At 31.8% G+C, this 22888-nt stretch overlaps 1 protein-coding gene across 1 annotated transcript in view; it reads right to left on the reverse strand.

Moving 5' to 3' along the window:
* LOC146529503 (uncharacterized) overlaps positions 1–21812 on the reverse strand; it is a 66201-nt gene extending 44389 nt beyond the window's left edge. Inside the window, exon 1 of the mRNA XM_085202081.1 lies at positions 21637–21812. The gene's annotated coding sequence lies outside the window, so the exon portion shown is untranslated. The remainder of the gene's footprint in view (positions 1–21636) is intronic.
* Between the last annotated feature and the right edge of the window lie 1076 nt (positions 21813–22888).

Consider the following 22888-nt stretch of genomic DNA (forward strand, 5'->3'; position numbering starts at 1 on the left):
GCTGAAGCACACCACTGATAGACAAAATGATTGTGTTGAAAATTTACTTCTTTTGAAGGTGTCTATAAATAGAAAAATGTTTTTGTTTTTTTAAAAGCTTGAGGCTCTTATAGCGCAGTGCCACGGAGTCTGGTCGTAAGCGCGACGTTTGCGGGTTCAATTAACACTCGGGAGGACGATTACTATATCTATACATTTATTAATAAAACTGTAACTGATCACTGTCTGTACATATAAGAATTTAAGCAGACGAAGCCGTGAGTGGATCGCTAGTTTAAACTATTCTCATTACTCCGCTCTGGCAGACAGGTGGCGTTGAGTTAAAACTGAGCTGAAGGTGGAAACACTCTATCTATTCGAGAAGAAATATTTATGTTGCAAGCGCATCTCAAATAATTTACTCCCCCGGGTGGGGATCGAACCTACAACGATCACGCTTACAATCAAACAATGTACCCAGCCATATTTCCCCATATATATAACACATAAAAGATTAAATTAATACATGAATAATTAACAACGTTACGTCTGTATAGAATCTTCTTATTGAATCGATTTCGTATTATAAACTGAAAATAGGTCCTAATTCTGTTCTAAAACAAACCTAAGCTTTCAATCGCAGTTTAAAGCTTTCTAACTGATTGGTATCTATTTAAATTGTGTAATATAATAGTTGTTGTGGCGGTAAGCTTTTGTAGTACTAATATTATTATAATTTTCTTATAATAAAGTGGTTTGGCTATTATTAATGCATAGAACGGTAGATGGAGAGTTTCCGTCTATTTATATTTTGTCCTGGCATGGTAAAACTATACGTCAAGACCAAACTGGGAAAATTAAAATATGTTTTAAATATAAATAATTTTAAATATAAATATACAAAGTTGATATTGTGAGCATCACATGTTTTTTTGTCAGCTACACTGTTTATCCCACACGTAGCACTGTAGGCAGGGGGTGCCTAGTGTTAAGACACTCCGCTCCTCACCTATCGCTGAATTCTGGAAGCATTGCGTGTTGAGTGTCAGAACTCAACGTCGCGCTTTGCCTCAACACCAGCGCGAAGAAATGATAATTTTAATTATTTCATGTCCTTTAGTGGAAATCGAACTCACAACCAGCCGCTTTTACAGTCATCACTCTTGGACTAGCGCAGTAACTGGCCTCAAATTACATGTATTTTATTTAAAACCGATCATCCTTGACTTTAAAGCTGCTTCACGCATATTTAGGCATAACAAGATAGGCAAAGAACAACAGTAAATAATAAATATATTTTTAAATTCTTTTCACAAAAGCTGACTGAAGAAAAACAGCTTTTTCTATAAAACTAGTTGGACTCCGATATTTATTACCTAGAACTTAGAAGTTGGAAGCTTTCTTGAAACTTTGAACGTCCCTTTTTCTGTTTTGAGTGTTGATATAGCATTTTGTCTTATTTTCTTAAACAGTTCTCTTTTGTTTTACTTAGTATTTGTTTTTACTTCGTTGTAATAATATAAATCTACTACAAAGATGTTCAAGAGGTTATTAATTGCTTCTAGTTTATCAACTTTTATTATTTCACTTTGACTTTTAAATTTGAATAATAAAAAGTAGTGTTTGAGCTTGCTTTATCCCGCATAATAGCATAGGCAGAAAAGACTTAAGACACTCGGTTCGCCATATTCCGCAAGTTAATGAACTCTAAACAAAACAAACAAAATCTTTATTTCAAATATGAATTTACCAAAAATGTTATATTTGTCGTCGTGGCTCAGAAGCACAATCTCGTGACATTAAACGTGACTGTCGTGGGTTGGATTCCGGCTCAGGGAATTAAAATATTTAATATTTTCATTTTCTCGCCCTTGTAACGAGACAAGGGCACCACTCAACAAGCAATTTTTCAAGAATTTAGCGGAAAATGGGAAACGGAAGTGTTTTAATGGGAACGGAGTGTCTTGACATTAAGTTCCCAGGTTCCTTCTGCCTACCCAGAACACAACGTAAAAGAAGCTAAAAGAAAATGCTTAGTTTCTATTTAAGCAAAATATCAAGATCCTTTCGCAAATTAGGGGGAGCATGGTACGTACAAAAATAGCAATCACTTAACTACCTAATGAAGGTAAGGTACACGTATGTGAAGCAAAAACTTTGCTCCGAGATTACTTCAGCTGTACGTATCTTATATACTTATTTGGGAATAAAATGAACACATAAATAACTCAAGCGAATCTCTTTATATTCTTACTTATATTGAATTCGTGATTTAGTTTTTTTTCTCTCTGTGTGGGTAATAATTAAAATAATTCAAATTAGAAATTCAGTTTAATACTTCCTTTTAGTTCCTGTATATAGCAAGGTAGACAGAGGAACCCTTTAATATGCTTCCAAGGTGTCAATATACGTCATGGTTTATTTGAAAAATTATTTAGTCGATTAAACAGCGAGACGCCAATACCAGCGATAGGCATCCATTAACGATCTTATTATGTAAGAATTCTCGGTTAAAGTTCAAAATTTGCATACTTAGACTAACAGGTCCAGTATAAGCCAGAGGTAATGGATTCGTAACTAATATAGTACAAATATATATTTTAAAGCATAAGTATTTCTGCTCACTTTGCTAATATATATATTCCAATTCTATATTTCCAATTAAAAATTCTTTAAAATATATATAAAAGAACCATACCATACGGGCGGAAACCGCATGTGTCATGTGTCATACACAACTCTTAGGCCCGTATATATAAAACACTCTCAACTCGGAGATCAATTTCGAGAGCGATCTTGAGATGTCGTTTTCATTCATAGATTACTAAAACAGCATCTCAAAATTGAACTCAGAGTTGAGAGTGATCTACAAATAAGGGCCTTAGGTATTTCCATTTAACCATTCAGGCGAAGCCGCAAGTACCTGCAAGTATAAAAATTTTACATATGCCCCATGTGAAAAAAATATATAATTTTAAACTAACAAAGTTTATTTGTGAACAGTAAACAAGGTTTCCGTAACTTTTCAGCGAGCTTGAGTTAAATCGCAATATTTTCACAACTTTCAACCCTTCTCACATTGCGGCCACAGCGGCCGGTTGATTAAAACGTCGTCCACGTCAGATACGAGTAGATATGTCAGAAATTGACTTCACTTGTGGACAGCGCTGGAAAATGTACCTTCACTTTACATTTTGATTATTCGTATTTTTATGATCTGGTTTTCTTTTATTTTAGATTATTATTTTTTTAATTATATGTCGATAATTTTGAGTTATTGGAGGAGGGCAGTGAGAGTTTTTTTTTCTTCACGCTGTATCCCGCTTATAGCAGGGAGAGAAATCATACGAAATTTTTAGTATATTTGAACACAATTCCGCGCCTTATCTACCAGAATGGGAAAACACAAAGAAAATAAATTAAATAATATCTTTCAACTGAGTGGGAATCGAATCTATAACCACCTCGCTCACAATCAGATTATTACGTCTCATACTTAATTTTAATTCTAATTTAACTTCTTCCCAAAGCGAGGCGTTGAATTACTACACTCCACACGCCATATCTGGAAAAATGGGCGGAAAACAAAGAACGGAATGTCATAACATTAGCTTCCCTCTGTCTGCCCAGCTGTATGTAGTGTACAGCGTGAAAAAAACACTAGGCTTCTAAAATCTTTAGACTTCTTTTAATAGCCGTAAACAGAGAGATGACAACAAATTATAAATTCAACTATAATTACACCAGGACAGCCCATAATTATAATTATTAAGAACAGATATCCATACATCGTCCACACAAAATATACAAAATGTGAAAATAAAACTAAATTGCTTGCTATTTATATAACGTGGAAACAGGCTGTCACGGCAAAACTAGTTATAGTTATAGCAAGTTATGAAAGTAATTTAAAAGTCTATTATAAAAAACTATTTTCGATAACCATGCATTATATATGGCGTATCATTTGGTTTTATTCGTACATATTATACGTCGACGCTATATTAAAAAATGTTTTTCTTATTCACTACTAGTATTATAGAATTTTCAAAGATTTTAAAATTTCGATTAATTAATTTAGATTAAGCCTAAATTATTCCTTAAATTAATTTTATTTAATGTCTTATTCGTATATTTTTCAATGTTAATCATGATTAAATAACTTAGGAAGACCTTAAGTCGAGTCTCATTCAGTTGGAGGGACTTGGTCCTAGGATGAGGGTATGATCACTACGTTGGAGGACAGGAGGTTTTTAACTAAAGGTACTCACCGACTATTTTGCTGCGGAATAAAACAAGAGACTAAAAATATTTGCCCAATAGGACAGGGTCTGACTATAACCGCAATGTTCAACCCCCAGTAATGGGAAAACTATTACATGTAAATTACTTCCCGCACATTTTTTGGAGCGTAAGGCAGAAGAAAAATAATAATTTATATTAAAAAAAACCGGTTTTATTAATAATTGCTAAGATGGAGAATATGGATTCCATTCCCACTCAGGATATATGTATTGTATACTCGTATAATGTATACGAAAATAATAATTATTTTTTGTTCTATAATAGCAATAAACTTATTAATTTATAACCTTATATATGACAGAAAGGGTTAAGTAGCAAATAATATCTAGATTAATTAAAATTTACTACAAGAATATCTTCTATTTTACTATGAATTTTAATTTATTAAAACCTGCAAGCTGAATATTTATTAATCATTTCTGTACATAATTGATTCTGCTAAGAGCATTAAAAGTATCTTCTTGAAATTAATATTAAGATAACGATAATTAAAGTTTATTCGATTAATCTTTTTCAGCCTCACGTTTTTTCACGGTGTATCACGCATATGACACTGGCTTATCATGTTATATGCGGGATACACCGTGAAACAAGTGGGATCCCGGGTGTGAAACAAGTCCATTCCCCATATATCGCTCTATTTTCGATACATTACGTTTTCAAAAGCGGATCTCAAAGCCCTTTGTCTAGTTACTAGGTCGACAAAATGAAAATAATTAATTCTGCCCAGTAAAAATCGAACTGATAACCGACGTGTTTGTGGGTTCGATTTCTACTTGAAGGAATGAATCATTTAATATTTTCATTTCCTCGCTTGAGCGCGGCTTCCAGTTGCGCCACTTAACACAATATGCCTCAAGAATGCGATGGAAAGTTAAGGGAACCTAATGTTCCTTCTGCCTACCCTGCAAAAAATATTGTCAAGTATCTAAACTAAAAAAACAAAACACTAAGCATAAAATGTTATTCTAACTAGTACACTACGTCACAAAATTTTTATTTCACGTTTATAAAAGTGTTACAAAAAAATTTGGAACGAACAAACGTGACAACTGAAGAGGCGAAGACAAAGAAGGAACACTTTTGTATGCGAGATTTACATAAGAAATAATAGATGGTACAAAATCTTCTTAGAGATACAGAGCTTTTTTTTTATCATAACGCATTTTTTTCGTTTTTGTATGTTAGGGACAAATAATCTGTGGCCCTCGTACAAATAATCAAGCTAGAGATCGCGCGTTCGATCCCTATTCGGGGGAATGAATTATTTTCTCTTCCCCGCTCTATTAAAATAAAGATGCCGTCATGGCGCTACAAGAAATTAAAATAAAGAAAAACGGCGTTAAGTTCCGCCATTCAACACATAATATCTTAGCAAAGTTGGGAATGGATTTTTTTAACACCAAATTTCCCTTGCCTACTCTTCGTCAGGATTATCGGGGTACAGGTTGAAGATAAAAAAGGAAAATAAACATAATCATACCTTTATAGGATAAGATCAAAAGCCAATATTTTGTTATAATTATTAGAAAACAGCCCATACATTTTCTCATCATTCAATCACCTAAATAAATTGAAAATTGAGTAGAAAATTATTATATAATTCATTGCCGGTACCTACATAGGTGGTACATTATTTGATTTTCACGATTACTGATACTCATATACGAGTAAAATAATAGTTTGATATTGTTTGTAAAAGTTTTGTTTGTATGATGATAGGAAAATTATAAAATTGTATGTTGATATAAAACAACAAGATTTCAAGATTTGGGATTCTCAAATGTAAGTTGACCTGGAATGAATGGATTATATTATTTTCTTTCTTTTTAATATTTTGTTTATAATTTTTCTTTACCTAAATATAAATAAAATTGAAGAATCTGTGATTTCAATATAGCCGTGTTTTTTCAAGTACATGTACTTGAAAAAACACGGCTATATACTTATTTACACGATACGTGCATTACAGTATAGATAACCATATTAAAATTATTAATATTTTTTTTCTTAATTACACTTAAATAAATATTACACAGAGAGTAGTACAAATGGACGAAGCAGCGTGTGGGCCCTAGTGGCCTGGTGGTGGTGGTATTACATAAAATCTTCATTTTGAACACTCAGAAGAAGATTGAAAGCTGGTTACAAGGTACCTAAGATTACTCTCTCGACTCAAGTTAGTAATTAGACTTCCGCTTTATAAGTACTCTTGTATGGAAGTCGAAAACTTGAAATTCGAAAGCTTAAACTTTGCTTAGCGCTGTGTAAGACTTGAAAATGCTTACTCAAATACCCAGAATGTTTATAGCTCATCATATTATACAAAATTTTGCAGATTAAAAAAGAATTATCGAGTCATGGGACATGAATTCTCGGCGAAGGAGAATTTATAGTGAATCAAGGCCTAGTGCCAGGAGCCTTCATACCAGGTCCTCTCATCATAAAGGTATAGACGTCTTATTTTGTTAACTTGGAAAAAACTAAATTTTTAGTTTATTCTTGGTGTTATCCCCACGCACAAACACAACTTTTGTAGGTTCGATTCCCTCTAGGAGGAATGAGTTATATTAATTTCGCTCGCTCTGGTAAAAAGAAGAAGCGCGGTGTTTAATTCCACCACTCGATACGCAGTCTCATAAGTTCGCCGTAAAATAGGGAACAAGCTCGGCTGTTCTAATACTTGGCTTATATACATACAGCGTTGAAAAAAATATTTTCAACTTATAATCTTTTAATGAGCTCCACTGTTCCATCGTTTAAAAAACATAATAAAAAGGCTATAACTTATGTTATAATATATCATTTAATATCATAAAAGGAGAACTTTTACGACCGATTTAAAGTAGGAAATCAAATCATAAAACTTTATATTGAGAATGAAATGGACACGCGAACTCTATACTCTTTTATATTTAACTATAAACTTATTTATAGCAAACTTATAAGGAAAAGAATCTAATATCTTTGACGTGATAACTAACGTCTTATGAATCATGTCAATATTTTACAATATTTTCTTAATGATTATAAAAGCGACTGGTTCTGGGTTCGATCCCCACTTGAGGAAAGGAATTATTTATCTATTACTGTAGCGTAATCGGTTTTAAAAAACAACAATTTTTCTAATTTAGTTAATAAATTAATAAAAACACCTAAATACTATTATAATATTAATATCGAAATAAAAGTCACTCCTTGTACTTCATTTGGTTACAAATATAAATAGTTAAAGATCACCCATGTTTAGTTATGTCAATCTGTCAGTCAATTCTGTTAGTGTATATTCACTTATTATTTACTAACTAGGTAAATATTATTATTTCGTATACTCTAGAAATGTATAAAAAAATATATCTTGGCTTTTATACAATACAACCGAGACTTTTTTTTCAGCTTCAGTATGCAATAGGAAAAAGATGTGTGAAAACATTAAATTGCTATCAATTAAATTAATTTTGAGCCAAACAATATTATTTAGCTTCACTATGTTTCCCACGCATAGTAGGGTAACCATAGGCAACCTGGGAACCTTGTCTTAAGACATTCATTTCCCAAAGACACTCCGTCCCCACTTTCCGCCATATTTTCGGAATATTGTGTGTGCTTTTGAGGTATAGTGTTGATGGTAGCATCAGAGCGAAAAAATGAAAGTATTAATTGGTTCGTTCCCCCGTGTGGGAATCAAACTCGCAACCGTCGTGTTAACATACATACGCTTGTGCCTCTGTGTATAATTTTATTTTTTATAATCCTATAGTCCTATAGTACAAATAAGAATCATGTATTGATATTTTATATTTGTTAAATCAATTGAATTCAAAAGACGCGTATAAACATTTATTCATATTTTACTAATTCGGCTTATAGAATTCAAGGCGATGTTTTTTTTTTCAGCAATTCGCTTCAATCCCTAGCAGAAGTTGAAATGATTTGCATAGACTTTTGTTAATTAAAAAAGTTATCGCGGTTAACGATATCGGAAAATTAAAAAGATTGTAACTAATATAATTAAAATAAACTTGTGATTATTGTTTTATATACCTAATTGTTAATTCTTTTAGTTGTGATGATTAAGTAAGTTTAGTTCGCTTTGGATATCCTTTTAGGATTCTATGACCCAGATAATAGAAACGGAATTATTGGTGGTCCGTCTTATATTAAAATTGTAAAAGTTAACTGTTTTGAAGCAGTAATTCTTTTTTCAAGTAGCTTAAGCGGGCGAAGCCGCGGGCGGGCCGTTAGTTTTAAAATAAAAATTACTTTCATTATTAAAGAGTAAAGTATGATACTAATAACTTACTAGGGTGGTCTCATTACTTTCTACATAGGTAAATAATATGTGAAACTCGGTGAAATATATTTTTATTTATTTATTATTTTAAATATAACTTAAAATCTTTTTTTTAATTACCTGAAGAAGATCACTGAAAGTTTCCAAATAAACAAAATTACAAGCAGACTAGTAGGTATATAACCATATATATTAAGGACAAAAGCATTAAGCTGTAAAAATTGCAGAAAACTATGTTATTTCTAGCTCCCGTGGGCACTTTCTAACAGTGCTTCGTTCATACCATATATATTTTCACACTTACTTCGTTTTATTGTTTGAACACCCACATTTTCAGTTGAACAGCATTTTACTGTAAACACAACGGTAGTCGCTTCGATGCTCACTAAAGGGAATGATTTGAATTAAACTGAATTGAATTCAACATGCGATGTTTCAAAAACAAGGCGGAATGTCCTGCTATGTGGAAAAAAGGGTGAAAAAGAAAAAAATATATAAAAAAAAATTAAATGAATGAGTGTTGAGTGAAAAATTAGTTTTTAAATTTAGTTTCATAATTCCCGTCCACTTTTCGAGATTGCGTGCGTCAGAACTGAACGCCACACATTATTTTATAAGAGCGATGAAAGAAAATTAATTCATTACCCCGAGTAGGAATCGAACCCATAACTAGCAAGTTTACAGTCAGATGCTATGCCACTGCCCTACTACAGCCTAGAAATTAATTTTATACTAAATATTTAGCCTCTTGGAAATACAATAGAATAAGGACTTTTACATATTTGGTCTAAAATCGTTTTTGTTCAGTTCCCAGTGGTTTACTTTAAATGCTCTGCAAGCTCCACTTTTAGTTGTAAAGCTAAATTCACGTTAATTGTATGAACTACAACTACTTTGACTTTCCCATTACTAATTTAAATATACGTTTTAAACTGAATAGGTAAATATTTTTAACAAGAGTAAAGGACCCTATTTATTTTCTAGTAAAGATGGATATAAAAGAAAATTATTTTAAATAGCGGAATAAAGAATACTCACTGTGATACAGTGGATACATGGTATTGCTAATAAAAGGTAATATTTAAAGAAATAAAATAAAGAAAATAAAAAAAGGAAATAAATCACTGACTTGTTAAACGCATAAATGGAAAATATCTGTTGAAAAATAAAGAAAAAAGTCATAAGCAAAAATAACGCATGAAAAGAGTTGTCCCCTTTGTTATACGACTTGATTGTTTTTGCTATTGCAAAAACTTTGACGGTAAAAGGAAATAGATTTCGCGCTTTGAATAACATGTGAATTTTACGTTTTGAGAAAAAAATCTATTGTTTCGTCCTTCCTGAAAGAAATGGTTCTGGGATCAAAATTCATTAAGGTTATAGTGTTTTATAATTATAATCTCTATTTCTTTAGTCTTATTATATAAAATATTATGGTGTTACATAACAAGATATAGTTGAAGAGGCTTCAGATTTATGTGAGTAAAATGTCCTCCAAACAGTTAAATATTCTGTTTCATTACCTACATGTTTTAGAATGAATGATGAAAGATACGTGAAGGAAGAGTGAGTGGCTGACGGCCGACGAGAAGATACACACGAAGACAGCACAGCAGAAGATAGGAAGGTCACGTAAAAAACACGAGGTCCCTTCGGGGGGCATGTATGAAAAGGTTGGTGATAGTGGACGTGGAGGATGAAGCGGTTAATGAAAGAAGATACTTGTTTCATCGACCTCTTCATCCTCAAAGATAATAGCGCTAGGCACTCGGTTCTTTATGGCTACGTCCCTAAATGTAAAGCGTGAAGCAAGAAAAGTCATGTTTTCTCGCAAGAAAGACAAAGCGATATAATATGTTCACCTGACGTTTTTATAATCCATACCTATATTATAAATTCGAAAGTAACTCTGTCTGTCTGTCTGTCTGTCTGTCTGTCTTTTCCGCAATCAGGGCCAAACCGCTAATTTAATTGTGATAAAATACTCATATAGAGATACTTGAGGGTCCCGGGATGAACATAGGATACTTTTTTTTTCTCATATTTGTAATATTTTCGTTATATACCAATATATTAAAATAATTAATTTGACAAGGAATTTATTCCGCCATGTTAATAACAATCGTCGCTACGCGTTGCTAAGCAACAGCTTGCAAAGTTTGCTGTTTTAAGAAAACGTCACCCACAGTGAGTTTGCTTAATGCATACATGGTGCGCGCCGATATAGATTTATACAAATCTCTTTATACAAATCATTAACAAAAATTAGATGATTTCTATAATCAATACATAATATCCATATATAATAATATCAATATATAATAATATAATATCCTTATGAAAATAAATATAATAGTCACTTTTAGCATTTCATCTAGATGGAAATTATAATTTACTGTATAACATTCTAATAAATAATTGAGATGTCACTGATTCCAAATGACCTAGCCTTCGGGCGGCATAATATGAGTATGACCGACGCGAACGGGCGGATGACTTTGATGATTTTGTAAATTTTTATAGATTTTCGAATTACTATTATTTTTTATGTAATTATTTGCTGCTTATAATTAATTTATCTCAGTTCGGTTATCTATACCGATGTTATACACTTAAAATATCGTAATTTTAATCATTTGAGATTTTATTTAATATTGTTCGCAAAAATTAATAATTTTTTAATATAGAAAAATGTTTAGTACGCGCGCACAGCAAACTTTAGGTTTTTTTTTTCTAATATTAAGAATTTCCTTTAGTTACTTTTACTTCTTTGGTTTGTTCATTTCGGTTACTCAGATATTTTTTCTAATAATAAATCTCCACTTATTATTATTTTTTAACTTATTTTAATGATTTAGGCTTATATTTTCGCGGGCGTAGCCGCGTCCGGGCCCACTAGTATAAATATATATTAATGCTTAAAACGTTACTAAGCAACAAAACATCAAAGAACATCTTGACATACAAACGACCTGTTATTGTAAGTGCTCGTTAAAAGAAACCGTCCTATAATGAACCACTAGAATATTTACTTTAGTACTATTTTAAGACAATTTTTAGAGTTCCGTTTTACAAAAGAAAAAAAACTGAACTTTAGATCATTTTGTTGGCCGTCTGACTATATGTTTGTATGACTGTCAAGACCACTTATTTCAAGATCACGAAGAGATATCAAGCACAAAAAAATAAGTTGACACGTGAGCTAATGTATCGTTTGGCTGCTTTTTGTACGGTATTAAGCGAGGTGTTGAGTTCTGCCACTCAACACGCAATGCCTCCGGAATTCGGCAGAAAGTGGGGAACGGAGTGTCTTAAAACTAGGTTCCCTCTGCCTACCCTGCTGTGTGAGGGAAACACCATGAAGCTGACAGCGTGAAACTGTATGGTGTTCTCCATGTTATTAAAACTATAGGATACATCCCGTGTATCTATAATTATGAAATTTGGCAAGAAGTAAGAACTTTAAAGTTACAACAAAAATAAAGGAAAAAATCCAAAGAATGAAAATTCATAGTTAATTTCGTATGAAATTAATGCGTACGCCCGCAAATTTGAGTTTATCACCTTATATACGTCACGTTCCCGTAGACCTACAATCATGAAATTGGTAAAGAACCTACGGTGGGTGATAACGACTCGCACTTGTGCGAGGTGCGAAAATTATACATTTATTTTCGCAATCTGTTTTAGTCGGGTGTTATGTTCATAAATAATATAGCAAATCGGTTAAAGGAGAAACCATTAGACATTTAAGTAAACAAATTCTTCCTCGGTAAACGTTTGTTGAATATGAATGACAACCCATATTTTTTATTTCAAACTGTTAGTTCCAGAGATTAGAGCGTTCAAGCAAACAAATTCTTCAACGTTTTAGTAGTAGTATAGATAGAGAATGGATAAGTAACAAAATTAGGCTTTTTAGCTATTAAATTACGCTAGCAGCGGAATATACTTGAAAGGAGGCAATATGAAATTAAGTTTGATACGTTTAGAGCAAAATGCTAAATTCGTTTATTTTAAGGAATATATCGTGCTTAGTTTGGTTGTAAAAGTTTATTTTTATATTTACGACCAGTCGTCGGCTGCAACTTTGTTTGCACGTTTAAAACGTAAAATCATTTCTTCCTTGTTCTGCAGGGATTTCGAGGAACCCTCTCTTAGTACTCCCCTATGCTCCGTAATCTATAGACGTCTCAAATTTCCTACAAACTCTGAAATTTTACAAAATATATTTTACAATTTATATATAATGTACAGGTTCTTTGGGGAATGAAAAAGTGGGGGGGGGGAGAAATGGGGAAGAAAATCCTACGTGAACAAGTAAAACAGAAATTTATGCTTAAAAATATACACAACCGGAATTGTGGGTTACAACATATAAAATTAAAACTTAATATACATACTTGTACGTAAGAATTTTATAAAAGCGTTGCTAAAAATATACTTACCCCTATCATATTTGTGGCATTAAGACGGCCATAATAGTTTATTTATATACATTGGTATTTCATTATAAATAACTCATTCACCTATTCATGCCTCGTCTATAATTTTACCTCATAAATACAGTAGTAAGGTAGACAGGGGGAGCCTAATGTTAAGACACTAACCTAAAAGTCGAGACATTGCTAAATGGCGGAACACAACGCCGTGCTTTGTCATGTGGCCAGAGCGACCTGTAAAGGTGATGCTTGTAAGTTCGTTTCTCACTCGAGGGAATGAAATATTTAGAAAGTCTATAAAAGCGCGGCGTTTAGTTCCGCCACTCAACGCGCAATGCCTCAAGAATTCAGTGGAAAGGGGGGATCGGAGTGGCATAATGAGAAATGAAGTGTCTTACTAGGTTCCCATGTTTCCTCTGCCCACCTTGCTATAAGTGGGATATAGTAAAAGGGATCTAAAAAAAAAATATATTAGGACGAGAACTCAAACCTACATCCATCGAAACATCAAAACTCTAACATTTTTCCACTGCGCCACTATAGCGTCCGATTGTTTCCTAGTAACAAATATCATCGATTTTCTATTTTAAGCCCACTTCTTTGTGTGACGGTGGATTGCCATGACGCTCTGTTGTCTACAATGTGATATACTTACGCATTATATCTGACACTATACTTTTATATTATAAAGATACATTATGTATGTCTGTTTGTATATGAAAAATAGTGAAAGAACACTATTTTTACCGATTCTTGATTAAAAAAAAATTAAGATATAGCTTCACTCTACCCTTCATGCTTAGTACAATCAACTTTAGCTTTTGATTTTTCGTAAGAAAATAATAAGTTAATAATAACAATTTAAAATTATTAAAATTCAATAATAAAAGCAAATTAAGGAAATATTTTAAAAAAAAAATCGTGGAAATTACTAATAAGAACCCATACTAAAAAACAAAAACCCATACTAAACAACCAAGCTGAAAACCATTTCCATGTTGCCTTTGATAACCAAATGTTGATTATTGACAAGATAAGCCGATTTAATTTATACATGACCACCTCATGAAAGTTTGAGTTCACTTTTCAGTAACTTGCGTATAAATAAATACATAATTTGACCCTAACTGGAGTTAGTTTGTTGGTATTTGCGGTTGGGCTACTTTAATATGCACAGAGGTAACACCTGTACGGACAGATACAACTATATTCTAAACTATATCCAATTCATGAATAAATAGATCTATACTTTTATACTAATGTAATAAAATACTTCTTCACTCCAAAAAACTTATTTTACAGTACTCACAAATTAACACAGATATTGAAGAATAGATCACAAATCTTTGCCACTTCTATTAACGCGATCGCCAAAAGAATGATCGACAACTCAATCAATTGATCAATCAATCTATCAGTCAATCACTCAATCAAACTTTTATAATTCTCAATGCACATGTGACTTCCGGTACAATCGCATTAAATTAGTCACGTTAATAAAAGTCAAATAAATGAAATCATTTATAATTTAAATAATAATTTCTAAGCAATCATTGCATAGTAAAATAATGAACAACATTAATATTTGAGAGCTGAAGAGTTTGTTAGTTCAAGCGGGTGACTGTAAATGTCAGGTTGTGGGTTCGATTCCCACAAAGGAAACGAAAATATTAAACATTTCATTTGAACACACATGTATAATATTAGATTTTAGTTATTTTTTTAGTTAAATAGTAAAGTAAACATAAATCACGTAAGCTTTAATCATGACACCTCATGAAAGGTGACGCATAATAAATCTACTGGTCTCAGCACTAAGCGGGGCTATTAGCGTCACTTTAAAAAAAACATCAATCTTTTTAATGATAATTTTTCTACATGGAATATAGTACGGAATGTAGAACAGAGGGTCTTAACACTAGGTTCCTTCTGCCAATCTTGCTATACGGAGAAAAGCGTGAATCTGTTTTTTTATATAAAAATACAACTACTTGACTTGAGGCCAGTCCTTCCATCCTCCATCCTTAATTAATTGTTGGAATATTGTTCTACTCTTTACAGTATAACAATATTCCAACAATCAATTCACATTAAAAAATCATAATTACCTACAAAATCGAATACGTGAATGAAAATGGCTCCCAAGGCTAAATGTGTCACTTGTCATAATTAAAAGACTATTAACGTTTCTCAAAACTGTTAAGATTTTTCATTATTTCCACCCTTTAAATGTGAATATAAGTAAATGTAATACCTTTATGGAAATTAAAGTAGACTAGCTAAAATATACGTACCTTTATCTCAGCAACTCTATTTTAATCCAGTTCTTTTGTAGCACAACCCTTTATACACGATAATTTTAGAGCTTTTCGCACAATATAATAATAGGTTTTTCCTTTAGCAAATCCGTTGTTCGATCGAGATTCTAAGCTTTTGTTCGATATTATGTGTGAAGAATTTTCGGTGTAATCTCTTACTTTCAATAGTTTAGCAATCTAAAGTTATTCGTACTTAGATACCGATAGCTTATGTTATCCTAAAAAAGTTCGTAGAAAATATTTTAAGTAAAAGATTTCTTTCTCGATGAAACATTTTTGCTTTTGTCGATTTTCTTTATACAAATTGTATTTTACTTTATGCTACCCACACTTGCTAATATCAGAATTGATTTAAAAGGATATTTTCAACGCACTGTTGAAAAATCGAGTGAAAAGTGAATAGAATGTCTTAACGATAGGATTCCTCTGCCTACCCTCCCCTCCCTTCCATTTCTTGAAGCTCTACTTAAAAAAAATGCAATCACCTCATTATTGCGTTGAAAAGTGAGAAACGGAGTGTTTTAACACTAGCTACCCTACTATGCCGGAAAAAATGTGAGTATGTTATTTTTACCTGACTGCGATGAAGCCCGAAAAGGGGTTTATGTTTTTAGCACGAATATATGTATGTCTGTTCCTGTTAAGCCAGTAAGCCGATTTTGATAAATTATGCATCGTTGGATTTATCTTGATGGCACAAGTGTTACTGGATATATTAATTTAGTTTATATAATTTTTGAGTTGGGTTTTTTGTTTTGTCTATAATATATATAAGAAATAAGTGAAACCTTGAACGGAAATGAATCCAGAACCATCGCGTTCACAGTCAGCCATATCTATTACGCCACTATAGCCTTGTATAGAGGATATACGAAAATTGGTTTAGTACAATTGAAACGGAATTGATCCGCCCTTTGTAGTTAAGTCACGTTATATCTCACGTTAGCTTACAACAGCTAGCTCTATGTTGCCTGAAAACTAGCTTTTATGTGCTTTAGTACTAGTGGGATTTTACCTGCGAATTTTCCGCAAAAATTGTAGAATTTTCTACGTTTTCCATTGGTTGTATCAAAATTATTGATGTTTATTTGCAATTTTTTGACATTTTAGTATGACTAACGCGACGGTTGATTTTTATTCAGTCATTTTTTTAGTTCCTACCACATTTAGGTGCTAACTGTAACAAACGAACTAACAAACGCAATCTATATTTAGTAGAACCCATTTATTACCATCAATAAAACGTAGTATAAGAACACTGAGCTTGAAGTCCAACAAGCTCTCTACTCATATATTTAAGATTAAAGGATCTATTCTTGGGATATTCCCTATAATCTATGATTAAAGAACGTATAAAAGCTTCAATTTTCAATAAGCTATTTATGGCTTCTTTCTCTGTTTTTTCTTCGTGTCAATGGTTTTAATGTTGAGATGGAATTTTGCCAGTGTTAAGCCACGTTAACTGCACTATCCGTTCCTAACTTAAATAACTACATTAAATGGTGGAATTCAACTTACTACTGCTTTGTGTACCAGATGGAAAGAAATGGATTCATTACCTAGCGTGGGGATCGCACCCATAACCATCACCTTTACAATCATTGCCATTCCAATCTGCCACGACAGTTTCATCTTAAGAGAATTGAATCTACCTTATAACTTAAGTATCATAAATCTTACAAGATACCCGATCTTCATCTGGCACCTGCAAGGGAAATTGTAAAAACGATAAAATTTACGTGCTACAAATATATTAGACGGAGAAGATTTAGGAGCTCACTGTGGAATAAATCATTGAGAGATTTATAGGTGAAGGAGGTGTTCCTTAGTTTTTTCTGTTATATAATTACTATTATAGATGTAAATGGTGTTTTAATTATGTATTTTTAATTTATTTTTTTTGTAATCGTCGTATTTAGGCTAAAAAAATGTCAGTTTAAAAAAAAAAACTATAATATCTTTTTTAAATTAACCATTAATTCTTGGATTTGTATTAAAAATATTGGCACTGGGCGTTTTTCTGACTGCTGACATCCTGGTTATCTATTGTATACCTATAGACTGTAATAGTTATATCACATTATTCTTTTAATACTTACACACAAACAGTATTGTGTCTAGAAAAAATATTAAAAATTAATGTCAGGCTAAAAGTTATGTTACATACAATAACATCAATATCTTATAAAAGAACCAATACATTTAAAACGCAATCTTTTTAATATAAGATCGTAAATCCCGAAGGAAATTATAGCCTAATACAGTAGAACCGTCACGATATAGGACTATTATATAGGTGGACTTAATGTATGGTGACTATATATATATGATACAAGATTCTGTCTATATATATGCTTAAACATTTCATTTTTAGTGTTCTGGACATCTATAGAAGCAAAAAACCGAACTCTTATAGAATCACTTTGTTGCCCGTCTGTTTGTAAGTCTATCTAAACCTCTATCCATCAAAAGCCAGTCTCAAGATCGCGAGGTATCGATCAAGCTGAAATTTACATCGATGGTCGTATTTGCTGCACTTTGTATGAAATTTGCCGCGTTATAGGATAGTATTTTATTAGCAATAAGTGAAAATTTACAATACATAGAGAAATGGAAATTTATAGGCATATCATATATATGTAGGAAGAACCTAATATTAGAAACATTCAAGTAGCGAATTTCAACTTTTTGTGTTATCAGAAATTACAACAATGTATTCGTTCGAATTGGAATCGAACTTACAACCATCGCGTTTAGAATAAAGTACCATGATGGCCACAATTCATAATTTTAATTTCACAAAATAACTATACATAATTTTAAAGAGTAATCAATATATCCAATAAGCGTTGCGTTAAGTTCCGCCCCTCAACACGCAATGCCTCCAAAATTTGGTGGGTAGTGGGCAACGGAAGTGTGGGATACAGCCCTAAAAAACCATTAGAGTTCAAAATGTATTCTATGTTAAATATCCGTCTGTTATATAGAAACATAGCATGTAAGATAGAACTTGAAACTTTGTCTTATCTAGACCGAGTTAACATTTGTTCTAAACAAACTCCCCCTGTGTGTGATTTGAATCCACAATCATCGTTGCCAGTGTTAGTTTACGAGTTCCGCTCCAATTCACCTAAAACTTAGTTACGTCTTGGCTATTTTATTATTTAAACGTCCATTTTCTTTTAAGAATTTTTTTCTTATACGTTTGTTTTATGTTATTATGTTTTTACTTCACTTAGTATATGGCATGGTAGACAGGGGAACCTAGTGCTAGAGAAACCGTGAGTAAAAGCTATAATAACTAAGGAATTAAATAAAATAATTATAATAATTTATACTAGAATTGTGGAATAATAATACACTGAAAAGAATTCATAACATTTTTATTTTCAAGGAATTTTCCTCAAAAAAAAAAGATACAATATATAACTAACGCCTACATATTTATTACAAGTGGTGTGATGATACAAAAAAATAATGAACACGAACAAAAGTCCTTGATATAAAGTTTCGTGAGAGATTCCTTCGTCGGAATAACAAAAAATCCCGCGGGATTGAGTATAAGGAAGTAAAATAAAAGTGTGAATCATGACGACCCCTTGAAGATTAGTTAAGGGACGTATAAAAGCGTTTTTCGCTTGTTTTGTAACTCTAGTGATTTACTGTTGACGTTCATGTTATGATGAAAATCCCATTATTTTATAAATCTAATCCTAGTATTTTTAAGAAGTGAATCAAAAAAAAATATTGCGTGAAAAGCAAAACTTAACGCCTCGAAGTACGAGAATATAATCATTACCACGGAGGGGAATCGACCCCACAACTCTCGCATTTATAGTCACTACACCTCTACGTCCTCAAAATTATCAATTTTAAAATATAAATATACTACAATAAAAGAAAAGTGAAAAAAAAATAACCTACTATCAATTTACATAGCAGATGTTAATTAAAAACATGAAACTGTGGTGCGACGAAATCTATTTATAAATATCGATCTATTTTTAGAAAATTCAATTAATTTTCTATACAATATAAATTAATTTATACTTGGGAATGAAATTGAAAGTGATTTGAAAGCTCTTGTTGTTTTTAAAACATTACGTTACGAGACGTAATGATAGGTAGTAATTAAATATTATGTGTGTGTAGACGTGAGTTTAAAACAGAAGTACTCAAAATTTGTATAGGTACGAGTATTTTGAAGAATAATAGGAATATCTTCTTTTTCTCAGCTTTGTAATTTTATCCGCATACAGCATGATAGGCAGAGAATCATTTCGCCAAAAACGATCGAACCCACAACTACTGTGCTTGCAGTAATAAAGAGTATTAAATTTTTTATAAGCATATTCCTTTTTACTTCAAATAATTTATTACATACAAGAACGTTTATCACTATGCCAAATTACCGAAATGATATTTATTTTAATATACAGAAATGTATCTTTTTTATAATAATTTATATTTAAAAATGTAAAATTGATTCGCTTATTTAATAAAAGTATAATATTAATATTATTATTATTATTATTTAGTTATAATATTAATTTTATTATAATTGCTTGATACAATAAAAAAAAAAATGGAGAATTTATTTAATCACCTCAGTCATTAGCTTCGTTCACACTCGTTATAGAAATTTATATTTCAATTTTCTAAGTAAAAAGAAACTGAATATTTTCGATATTCATTTTTTTCACCTTCTCGCTGTATCCCGCATATAGCAGGGTAGGCAGAGGACACTTAAGACACTGTGATGCCCGTTTTCTGCTAAATATTAGAGGCATTGTTTGTTGAGTATCGGAACGGAAAATTGGGGAACGGAGTATTTTAATACTATAGATCCCCGTTGTCTGAAATCAGGTTCCCAGGTTCCCTCCGCTACTGCCTGCCTCTGCCGGGAAACAGTGTGAAGCTATAAAAAATGTAACTAAAAGTTAATAATGATTAAGTTACACCTCAAAGTAAATTTCACTTAAAACCAAGGAACCTAACGCCAATGAAAAGTGGAAATTACAAAAAAGTAATTTCAAACAAAATACAAGTGAGGAAGAAAAAGTTACAGTAAAATAAAAATACATCAAACATCGTCAAAGGTTGGAGAAATTCAATTTTCTCTTTGGTTTCCGTTTCGATTTTCTAAATTGTTTTCGACAAAACAATTACCCACCTTAAATATTTTTTAGCTTCACACTGTATCCCACACATAGCAGGGTATGCAGAGAGAACCTGCGAACCTGATCTTAAGTTACTCCGTTCCCATTAAGACACTCCTCCTTCCAGTTTCCGCTTTCCGCCAAATTAGACAAATACATATTTGTAAATAAATTATCTTAATGATTTTCAAACGTTTAACTAAATATTGAAGACTTGACCGAGGGAATCTAATGATACTCCTTTCTCTAATTTCCGCATAATTTTCAAGATATTATATGTTGAGTTGTGGAACTCAACACCGCGCTTTGTCTGCCAGAGAGCGAAAATAATTAAAATAATTCTTGCATTCTCTCTCTCTCATTTCTCTTCGCATTGAAACCACAACCATCGAGTTAACAGTAAACTTACTATAATACAATTATATTATAATTAAAATAATTTTATCGTACATTTTCTATCACGTTACAAATTTATTATTATCGAATCGTCAAAGCAATTTTCATTCTAACCCCGTTGAATGGAAAATTCCCATCTTATTCCAAACAGCCTACGCGTATCGCATACACATTAAACTCATTAGAGGCAACGGAGCAACCATGTAAAAAGTTACTGACTTCATTTTAAAATACAATTTTATTTACAAAAATCGCTTAAATTTTAATAAAAAAATATATTTCAGTTTATTATGTATTTCAAAATCTCAGTAACATTATATAATTAAAGTGTTTGTTTGGTTGAACTCGGTAAAGTAAAGCCGTAGTACGAAGTTAATAACTAGTGAAATATAAAAAATTATGTTTTTAAAAGATACCGTTGATTCAACTATTTGAATACACGATACACGATAATTGTCGCTTCGCAAAGAAAAATTACTATATACTATATATATATATTTACTGGAAATACTATATTATAATATTTATTTTTTCTTTTGGTTTGTGCGCGAGTGCGTTATATTCCGCCGACAAATAAGAAATGTCTTCAAATAAGCGGAAGTAGAAAGTACAAAAAATGTGATAATAAAAACGAGAAAATTATCAATTATTCTAAATAGTTAAATTATAAACATTCACTACAGATAACATATTAAATTATTTCATATATACCTAAATAAATAATAAAATAAACTTCGACTTACCTGAATCCTAATCAGTATATTTCAAAAATTTCTTTGTTTTCACATAATCACAAATTAAATTTAATTATTAATCATAGAAAAAAAGTTAAATGTAAAATATCATCACACCTATATAATATTTATGAGTTTAAATTTTCGTAGCGGCGACGAAGCCGCGTAGCCGCGTAGACGACTGCTACGCGCGGACCTCGTAGATACACTGAGGAGTGCTACGGAGGGCTACGTACTATTTTTATAATGTACCTATATGATAAGAACTGCTTTCGTATTTCAGATTTTACACTTTGATTTTTTGAGGAAATTGAATGAAATCTATTTCAAGTAATGTTATATTTATAAGTTGTAGTTTTTGTCTAATATTTGATAGTTAACTTAAAATATAAAAAAAATAGTTCTAATAATTTTACTGATCGTATTAGTAAATAATATTTATGAGGACAAGGATCTTTACACGTTTGCAATATGGATGTTTGTAGTCGCAATGATTATAAATAACTACGTCTTTCGTTCAAGTATTTTACATTTATTCCACGAGAAACCCAATCAACCAATATTTCTGAATCTTATTTCGAAAATCACATAGCAGTCATTAGAGAGTGCAATTTCAAAAATCTCTAAACAACAATATTTTCAAACCTTTCGTGATTGTGAGCAAGTAAAAAAATCCTTTGTCTAGACAATGTAAGCGACAGCTTTTGTGAACTAAGCTTTTGTTGTAACGACCATTAACTGGACTATGAACCCGTGAACACCAACATTGTATAATGAGTTTATATTAGCCCACACGTAAAGCCTTTGATTTAACAAATATTTTTGTTGAAATTGTATATTTATTTACTTGTATAACTTTCCAAATGGATGACGATCAATAGGTTATTTAAATTCATCACGCGCCTATATCGAAAGGAAAGGGTTAACTGGAGTAGTACTATATCCCTCACGTTTTCAAACCTGTTGTTACTGCTTTAAATGAATATGTACTGTACGAGTAAAATGATTGATGTTTACTTTATAGATGGTATTATGAAAAAACAATGGTATTATGAAAAAATAAACAGGTTCCAATTACCTAACAATAGATAAACGGTACTTAGAGACAATTTTATGAAAAAAACAGCTTCACGCTTTTTCCCGCTAACGAGGTAGACAGAGGGAAGAGAGAAGTCATGTGCTCTCAGTGATTTTATCAACAACTAGCGGACCCGGACGCGGCTACGCCTGCTTGAAATATAAGAATATAAATTCTATAGAA

The sequence above is a fragment of the Heliconius melpomene genome, chromosome 18 (assembly GCF_056956725.1).
Source record: "Heliconius melpomene rosina isolate 202511_hmr_F chromosome 18, ASM5695672v1, whole genome shotgun sequence".
NCBI classification, from domain to species: domain Eukaryota; kingdom Metazoa; phylum Arthropoda; class Insecta; order Lepidoptera; family Nymphalidae; genus Heliconius; species Heliconius melpomene.